The sequence below is a fragment of the Giraffa tippelskirchi genome, chromosome 9, assembly GCF_054371585.1.
Source record: "Giraffa tippelskirchi isolate mGirTip1 chromosome 9, T2T-mGirTip1v1.2.pri, whole genome shotgun sequence".
In the NCBI taxonomy this organism is placed as follows: Eukaryota; Metazoa; Chordata; class Mammalia; order Artiodactyla; family Giraffidae; genus Giraffa; species Giraffa tippelskirchi.
This window is the reverse complement of record NC_137283.1, coordinates 129043552-129053941: the sequence shown is the minus strand read 5'-3', so window position 1 is coordinate 129053941 and position 10390 is coordinate 129043552. Positions and strand designations below refer to the sequence as shown.

Here is a 10390-nt window from a genome sequence, read left to right as displayed (position 1 = left end):
TATCTATAAATTGGGGAAAGGTAAAACTATTCAGTGATAGAAATGAGTCACCGGGCAAGTCATTTGGGAAAACAGCAAAAGTGAATCCCTACCTCACTCTTTAGACTAATAAATTCTAGTTGGAACAATTATTAAAAATGAAATTATTAAGACTCTGGAAGAAAATACAAGAAAACTTGACTTATAACATGAAACCCAGAACCAAATGGAAAAACAGATAGACTAGACTATATTAAAATGTAAAAATTTTACATGCCTAAAAACACCAGAAACAGAAGTCAAGGACAAGAATCAACATGTGAAAAAAATATTTTCAATCTGTATTATTTAATAAACAATACTAGATAAAGTACAAAGTCCATTCAGACAACACACACAAAATATCAGTGAATTTATGGAAGATGCCCAATCTCCCTAACAATTAGAAGAAATGCTACATTATTCACAAATGGGAAGACTGAAGAAAAAAAAAGAAATATAAACTAAACCACAATAATAATGAGACACTATTTTCTTATTAAAAAACTGGAAAATATTTTCTGAAATACTCAGCTTTTGATTAAGACAGGGGCGTATAGACAGGTTCTTTCTCACACTGTTGGTAAAAGTAAAAATTGATATAACATGTTGAGGGGTGGCACTTTGAATTAACTAAAAACCAAAATCTTTTCTGACCCAGATGCATAGATAGTAACGTATAGGTTGTTAAGGTTGATAGAAACATTGTCTGTAATACTGAAAAACTGTAAACAATTCAAGGATCTATTAAGAGAAGTAAATAAATTAAGATTTTTTTTGTTTGTTTTGGGGTTTTTTAAGGATATTTGTATAGTATGGAATACTAAATAGCTGTTAGGTTTTTTTAAAAGGTAAAATCTCTATGTATTCATATGGAAAAATGATCAGGGTACATTAAGTCAAAAATGTAACTTGATACCAAGCAAGACACTGTGGAGCTCCTGGGCACAAAACTATTCTGAGTTTCCCAATTCTTTGATTACAGGAGATTCAAGTAGGGAAGGAAGAGTATGGGAGACCAAGGATAAACAGCCAAGAGAAATAATAATGCAGCCTTCAGGCAAGGTCCTGGTTTCCCATCAGTACACAAAACAATATTTCTGAGTTGTTTTGCTGATACTGAAACACACTCCAGGTGGGAGAAGTTAAGGATTAACAATGGTAAGCTGCCAACAACCACGGAGACCCCAAACTGTCTGGAAACTGTAGGTTGATGATGCTGACTCCTACTTACCTCACCACCAACTCATCAGAAGAATGTCCACGAGCTGATCACACCCTCTCTGAACCATCCCTATAAAACTCCTCACTATGGATGTCTGATTGAGGGCAATCTCTATAGTCTAGGAGGCTGGAAAGAAAGAGTAAGAGGAAAAAACTCAGAGGAAGACTCAGAGCTGAAAAATGCTTACAGAGTAAGTAAGAGCCATAGAAGAATTTACAGTACTCCAGTGTTTGGTTTAACATTGACTGCTCCTTTTCCAAGAGCTTTCAACTCAATTTTTTTTTCATTGAAAAATAACTCAAATGGTTAAAAAGAAGTGAACAAGAACTCATTACTCAGAAGATTTCTCCCTTGTTCAGCTTTGGCTATTAGACACCCATTCATCAAAGGAAGTGATAAGTGTATTAACTTTCTCTGTGCAATGGTTACATATTAGTAAAATCAAGGAGAGGCAGTTACATTTAGAATTTTTTAAAACAAATAATACATAATAATTCTCTAAAATCCAAATTGAAGTCATGGAAAGATTATTAAAATCCTTAACTATCAAACCTATGGGGACATTAACACTTCAAACCCCTTTCTTTTTTAAGAGTTAAGGGATTGGATGAAGGATCAGAAAATCATGTGACTTTTTTCAGATAGCTATTCTGATTAAAATTGAACAGTAGACTTGGGGTTGAGGAAAGGCACAGTAAAATGGAAAATTTCTGTTTCTCTCCTGGACAGGTTTCAATATAACTGCTTTTAAAAAATAAATTTTTTAAAAATCAGGAAAAGTACTTCCAAAGGGGCAAAAAAAAAAAAAAAAAACCACCCTCCAAACTCACTTCTTTATAAAAACAGTAAGTACTGGCAAAAAATAGTCAAAATTAACTTTTTCATTATTCTGGACATTAAGCAAAGGCTTGTAACAATACAATTTTTCTTGTTTCCTCAAGAAAAATGACTGAATCTCTGTAGGAAAAGAAAATCATGTGCAATTTTAACTTGCCTGTTCCCATCCCCACAGTAATCTTGAAATGTAACAATCTTGCTATCAGCAGCAACATAGAAATCGCTGAGGGAGGCAGAACAGATCTGACACTCCCCTGAAATCTCCATTCCCAAAGAACTGTCATTCTGTAATTTATCTGGTAGCTCCCTAGAAACTCCCACTCACAGAACTGGTTTTTATTTGACCTAACCCAGCATGTTCTCAGTGGAATAGCCTTTCCCCCCACCTCCAGTCCAAAACCATCTTTGGGTGGCCAAGATGGCGGAGTTGGAAGACACTGAGCTCACCTCCCCGACAGGCACACCAAAATTACGATTATTTCCAGAGTTAACTATTTATGACTGGTTGACTAGACTAGAAGAAAAGCTTTTCCACAACTAAAGATATAAAGAAGGAAGAACAAGACAGGTAGGAAGGACAGAGATGTAGCGTAATCAAGACTCACACACACAGGAGACCTGAGAAGAGGAGGAAAATCACAACTGCAAAGGTTCTCCCCAAGGAACAAGGGGTCCAAGCCCCAAACTAGGCTTCCCAATCCGGGGCTCCCACACAGGGAAGGTGAGCTCCCAGAACATTTGGCTTTGAAGGCCGGGAGAGCCAGAGAACAGAAGGGAATAGCAACTCCACTCTTAAAAGGAGGCACACAAAATTTCACATGCTCCAAGCCGCAGGACAGAAGCTGTATGCAACGGAGTCTGAGTCAGACCCATTTGCTAATCTTGGAGCACCTCCTGGAGAGGCAGGAGACAACTAGGACGCTCCCTCCCAGGGACATAAACACTGGCACTCGCCATTTTGGGGTTCTCGTTCTACCATGAGGACACTGTGCTGGCAAGCGCCATTTTGGACTCCTCCCCATAGCTTGTTAGAACCAGAACCCCGGCCCTCCCACTACTCAGCAGACACCAGTCCTGACGGGCCCCAGGCCAAGCAGCTAACTGAATGGGAACACAGCCCCACCCACCATCAAGAGGGCTACTATAGGACCCTCTTGAGCCTCAAGCTGCCAGGGACTCAGCCTCTCCCACCAGAGTCCCCGGGATCCAGCTCCACTCACCGGTGGGCCAACACTAGCCCCAGGACTCTCCACGCCCACCAGTGGGTGGGCACCAGCCCTGGGCTAACCTGGGCCCTGGTCTAACCCGCCAGCAGACCAACAGCAGCTCCAGACACTTTGGGCCCCTCAGCCAGCCTCCCTGGGATCCAGCCCTAGCCCTACCCACCAGCAGGTTGACACCAGCTCCAGAAAATTCAAGAGCCCACGGTGAACTATGTTGGGACCTGACCCTGCCTACCAGAGATATTATCAAAAAAACCCCACAAATATCAAGTGTTGGTGAGGATGTAGAGAAAGGGAACCCTTGTGCACTGCTGATGGGAATGTAAATTGGCACAGCCACTATGGAAAACAGTACAGTGATTTCTCAAAGAAATGAAAATAGAACTACCATACTACTCAGCAATTTCACTTCCAGGTATTTACTTCCCCATCAAAAAAAAAACCCAAAAACTAAAAACACTAATTTGAAAAGATATATGTGCCCACTGTTCATTCCAGTGTTATTAACAACAGTCATGAAGGGAATTCCCTGGTGGTTCAGTGGTTAGGACTCCATGCTGTCACTGCTGAGGTTCAGTCCCTGGGTAGGGAACTATGATCTTGCAAACCACACAGTGCACCAAAAAAAAAAAAAGAAAAAAAAATAGCCATGATATGGAAGCAACCTAAGTGTCCATCAATAGATAAATGGATAAAGAAGGTGTGATATATGTATACAATGGAATATTATTCAGCCAAAAAAAAGAACTTCATTCTTTTTTTACTCATCTATTTGTGACAACATGGATGGATCTAGGGTATTATGCTAAGCGAAATAAGTCAGACAAAGACAAATACTGTATGATTTCACTTATATGTGGAGTCTCAAAAAACAAAACGAGTGAACAAGCATAATACAGAGAAGTAGTCTTAGATACAGAGAACAAACAGGTGACTGTCAGAAGGGAGAGGGATGGGAAGAGGAGTGATACAGGTAGTGGAGATTAAGAGGTACAAACTTCTATTTATAAAATAAATAAGTCACAGGGATCTAATATACATCATGGGGAAGATAGCCAATAATAATATTGCACTGTTTTGTATAATGATAGATAATAAATAGATTTCTGATCATTTTATGATGCATAAAAAATATCAAATCACTCTTATATACCTGAAACTAATATAATATTATAAATCAATTATACTTAGACTTTAAAAAATCACAAATCCTCACTGGCAGAAAAGAATAAAACCAAACAACAAAACCTCAGAAAAATCCATGGCAATTAACATCCCAGGTGCCTATGATAGCAACAGGAGTTGGGCAAATAAGGGGCTGAACAAAACATTTTAGAAGAAAAATGTGGTGAATAAAAAGTTTTGGGGGGCTTTGAAAAGCTCAACATACTCCTTGGAACCTAGAAAGCTACCTGCATGTACTGGGCTGTGAGTATGTCCAGGGAAGACCTGAGAAGGTCCTAATTTTTCCACCTCTGACTAGCCTTGAGATTCTGCACAAGAAGAGAATGAAGGCTAAGGTAGGGTTGTGAACTGCCTGTGAGAACACTGAAAGTAAGTCCCGAAAGGCACAGAGAACCCCTTGGGGTTCTTACTGGGAACTTACTGGCTGGGAGACTTATTGGATCAAGAAATTTAAGGACATGTACCTCCAATCATTAGCTGTTCACCAGGCTAACTGAGCAAAGACTTCAGTGACTGTACACAGCAAAGAATAGACTCTATAACTAGTCCAGGGAAGTTACTAAAAAAACAAACAGCAACCACAATGACACCCACAATCCCAAACAGTAACAACAACAAACCCTGGTTAGGGGGAAGGGAGGGAGGGGATGGTCTGATTACCAGAGTTTTCACAATATGTTATTTTAAAAGCAGTATTTAACCAACAAGAGAAAAAAAAACAACAACTATGAAATGTGCAAAGAAACAGGAGCATATGGTTCATGCTCAGGGGTTATTTTGAAGCACATCATTGAAGAATTGGCAACCTCTCATTTCCCTTGCACCTGCAGGACATCTCTTTGTAATAGGCATCTCCTTGTTTAATTCACTATGTGCCTGCTGGTGCCATCAAAGAACTTTATTTTTTAGTCTGTTTTAGGAATTCTGATGACTGAATGTTTTCAAAATGACTTTTCTAAGAAAAGAAAGAAAAGAAGAAGAATTGCCAAACACAACTTTTGCCTGAAAAGAAACTCTTTGCTCAGATAAAATTCTGGCCACACTTCATCATACAGCTTGTTCTGCTACTTTCATGAAAAAGGGACCTCTTCAGGTCATTATCAGTCATCACTTGCTACACAGACAGATGCTGATAACAAAGACTCCTCAGGTTACCCTGAAGACATTTTTTAGCATGCCTGCTCAGGCACTTTAGTCATGTCCAACTCTTTGTGAACCCATGGACTGTAGCCCACCCAGCTTCTCTGTCCATGGGACTTTCCAGGCAAGCATACTGGAGTTTGTTGCAATTTCCTCCTTCAGGGGATCTTCTTGACCTAGGGATCAAACCCACATCTCCTACATTGGCAGGTAGATTCTTTATTGTATTGGCAGGTGGATTCTTTATCACTGAACCACCAGGGAAGTCCTTTAGTTATAGAGGCAAGAACATTATTAGAACCAGATCTCTGAATCGCCACATCTTTTACAGGATTTTGTCAGGAAATGGAAACATGAAGGAGATGACTGCACCACCACTCAGAAGAGGAAAATCTTTAAAAGCACTTGAACTATGAGCAGAAGTTCCCCTTTCTCTAAGAGAAAAAGAACCCCATTCTTGTTTGACTTTGGGGGGAAAATATCCTTTTAGTTGCATTACCTGCCAGTTAGTTACACTTCCATGAATAAAATAAATCTTTCCATTAAAATCTCTACAGTCACTATCATGGATACTATTGAAAAATTATATGCTTTCTCGGCTAAGCTGCTGAGATGAAACAAAGAGAGCAGGACTGGCGTCCTTCTAACTTTTTCAAAAAAACATTTTTTTAGAGCAGTTTTAGGTTCACAGCAAAACAGAGCAGAAAGTACAGAGATGTCACATACGCTCTCTGGCTCCACATACACACAGTCTTCTCTGCCTGTCAACACCCTATACCAGAGTGGTACACCAGTTACAATCAATGAGCCTGCCCTGACACACAATTATCACCCAAAGTCCATACTCTGCATTGTTTAACTCTCGGTATTGTATGTCCCATGCATTTTCACAAACGTATAACAAATCCACTATTATAGTATCATGCAGAGTAGTTTCATTGCTCCAAAAATCCTCTGTGCTTCACCTCTTTATCCCTCCCTCTACTCTAACCCGTGGTAACCACTGACCCTCTTCCTGTCTCCAGAATTTTGCCTTTTTCAGAATATCATACAGTTGGAATCATATAGTATCAGACTTTCTGGATTAGTTATCTTTCACTTAGTGATGTGCATTTAAGGTTTTATAACTCATTTCTTTTCAGCACTAAATAACATTTCATTGGTTACGGAATGAAGCTGGTTTCATAGTTCCACATCTTTTCATGTTTCATAGCCCATTTCTTTTTAGTACAGAATAATGTTCCATTGTCTGAATGTATCACAGCTTATCTATTCACCTACTGAAGGACATCTTGGTTGCTTCTAAGTTTTGGCAATTCTGAATAAAGCTATTATAAACATCCATGTACAGGTTTTTGTGTGGACATAAATTTTCAACTCATTGGGGTAAATTATCAAGTAAAGAGATTGCTGGATTATATAGTAAGAGTATGGTTTTTCCAGTGGTCATGTATGGATGTGAGAGTTGGACTATAAAGAAAGCTGAGCGCCGAAAAACTGATGCTTTTGAATTGTGGTGTTGGAGAATACTCTTGAGAGTCCCTTGGACTGCAAGGAGATCCAACCAGTCCATCCTAAAGGAGATCAGCCCTGCGTGTTCATTGGAAGGACTGATGTTGAAGCTGAAACTCCAATACTTTGGCCACCTGATGCAAAGCGCTGACTCATTTGAAAAGACCCTGATGCTGGGAATGATTGAGGGCAGGAGGAGAAGGGGACGACAGAGGATGAGATGGCTGGATGGCATCACCGACTCGATGGACATGGGTTTGGGTGGAGTCAGTGATGGACAGGGAGGCCTGGCGTGCTGCGGTTCATGGGGTTGCAAAGAGTCAGACACGACTGAGCGACTGAACTGAACTGAACTGATGTTTATTTTCTGTAAGAAATAATCATACTTTCTTCCAAAGTGACTATACCATTTTGCATTCCCACCAGCAACAAATGAGAGTTCCTGTTGCTACTCATCCTTGCCAGCATTTGCTCTTGCAGCATTCTAGATTTTGGCCATTTCTAAGAGGCATGTCAGAGAAGGCAATGGCACCCCACTCCAGTACTCTTGCCTGGAAAAATCCCATGGACGGAGGAGCCTGGTAGACTATAGTCCATGGGGTCGCTAAGAGTCGGACACGACTGAGCAACTTCACTTTCACTTTTCCCTTTCATGCACTGGAGAAGGAAATGGCAACCCACTCCAGTATTCTTGCCTGGAGAATCCTAGGGATGGTGGAGCCTGCTGGGCTGCCGTCTATAGGGTCGCACAGAGTTGGACACGACTGAAGCGACTTAGCAGCAGTAGCAGCAAGAGGCATGTAGTGGTATCTCACTGTTTTGTTTTGTTTTTCCCAATACTTTAATTTCAGAACAAAAAAAAAAAACAACACACAATATTCAAACCCCATGTCAAACGTGGATAGGGACAGGGCTTGCTTGATGCCCTTGTATCCTGCCTTAGACAGAAGGACAGAAATAAAACCACTAGACACCAGGAGAGGGAACCACATGGGCCAGGGCCATGAGGGCTGCTGCTGGGGGAGCCATGGGGACACTATACAGAGGGAGCAGGCTGCAGGTAAAAACTCCTAATCTACTTCTTTCATGCGAGAGGCATCCTCGTCACCCTCAAGGTGGGGAATCTCATCAGGAAGAGCAGCACTGGGCTTCTCTGCCGTCACCTCGTCTTCATCAGTGCCCAGGCCAAGCTTTATCATGTGGTAGATATGGTTGGAGTGGGTCTGGTGATCCTCAAGTGAGAAGCCAGAGGAGAGCGGTGCAGTTTCAAACAGCAGCACCACCAGGTCCTTGACAGCCTTGCCTTTATGTCTGCCTCTTGTCTTCTGCTACAGGGTCTCCATGATGGGGTGGTCAGGACTGATCTCCAGGTGCTTTTTGGCCATCATGTAGTCCATGGTCGAGTTGTCCCAAAGTGCCTGAGCTTTCATGATGCACTTCATGTTGGCCGTCCAGCTGTAGGTGCTTGTCACAGTGCAGCGGGGGAAGACACGAGCCTGTTGGAGACTGTCACCTTCTCCACCTTCTTACCCAAGATCTCTTTCATGAGTTTGCAGAGGTTCTCAAACTTGGCCTTGCTCTCCTCCATCTTCTTCTCCTCCTTGTGCTCAGGCATTTCCAGGCCCTCCTTGGTCATGGAGACCAGACTCTTCCCATCAAACCCCTTGAGCTTCTGCACACAGTGCTCATCAATGGGCTCCATCACGTACACCACCTCAAAGCCCTGCTTCCGCACGCGCTCCACAAAAGCAGAGTTGGCAACCTGCTCTTTGCTCTCACTGGTGATGTACAGATGGACTTCTTGGTCTCCTTCATGTGAGACACGTATTCTGAGAGAGAAATCATCTCGTCTCCAGACTGGGAGGGGTGGTAGCGCAGCAGCTCAGAAAGGCATCGCTGGTGAGTGGAGTCCTCATGGATTCCAAGCTTCAGGTTTTTAGAAAATGCCTCATAGAATTCCTTATATTTCTCTTTGTCTTCTGCCAGCTCAGAAAAGAGTTCAAGACACTTCTTCACAATGTTCTTATGAATAACCTTCAAAATTTTGCTCTGCTGGAGCATTTCTTGGGAGATGTTCAGGTGAAGGTCTTCAGAGTCAACCACCGCACGGATGAAGTTGAGATATTCCAGAATCAACTCATCACAGCTGTCCATGATGGACACACGGCGGACATACAATTTGATGTTGTTCTTTTTCTTTTTGTTCTCAAAGAGGTCAAAAGGAGCCCTACGAGGGATGAATAGCAGTGCTCCGAATTCCAATTGACCTTCTACAGAGAAGTGCTTCACTGCCAAGTGATCTTCCCAGTAATTGGTAAGACTCTTGTAGAACTTACCATATTCCTCCTGGGTGATGTCATCAGAGTTTTTGCTCCAAATGGGCTTGGTCTGGTTCAATTCTTCCTGATTAATGTACTTCTCCTTTATCTTCTTTGTCTTCTTTTGCTTATCTTTGCCACTATCATCCTCCTCATCTGAACCCACATCTTCAATCTTAGGCTTCTCTTCATCATATTTATCTTCCTCTTCTTTCTCATCTTTCTCTTCTTCAGCCTCATCATCACTGATTTCCTTCTCACATTCTTTCTCCAGTTAGAGTTTGATGGGATAGCCTATGAACTGTGAGTGCTTCTTCACCACTTCTTTGACCTACCTCTCTTCCAAGTACCCTTTCTGGTCTTCCTTCAGGTGGAGAATCACTTTGGTACTCCGGCCAATAGGCTCACCATGGTCAGCATGGACAGTGAAGGAACCCCCAGCAGAAGACTCCCAGGCACACTGTTCCTCATGGTTATGCTTTGTGATCACAACCATTTTCTCTGCCACTAGGTAGGCAGGGTAGAAGCCCACACCAAATTGCCCAATCATGGAGATGTCTGCACCAGCCTGAAGAGCCTCCATAGATGCTTTAGTGCCAGACTTGGCTGTGGTTCCCAAATTATTTACGAGATCAGCTTTGGCCATGCCAATGCCCATGTCTACCAGAGTTAGAGTTACTCCTGGGGGTTCGGGATGATGTCAATTTTCAGCTCTTTACCACTGTCCAATTTGGAAGGGTCTGTCAGGCTCTCATAGCAAATCTTGTCCAAGGCATCAGAAGCACTACTGATCAACTCCGGAAGAAAAATTTCCTTGTTGGAATAGAAGGTATTAATAATAAGAAACGTGAGTTGGGCCATTTCTGCCTCAAAGGCAAATGGCTCCACCTCCTCCTCTCCATGGTGCACTTCCTCAGGCATCTTCAAGGATA

General features: G+C 42.0%; 1 pseudogene; it reads right to left on the bottom strand.

The window, feature by feature from the left end:
• Nucleotides 1–8210: 8210 nt before the first annotated feature.
• On the bottom strand, nucleotides 8211–10390 carry LOC145521031 (heat shock protein HSP 90-beta pseudogene; annotated as a pseudogene).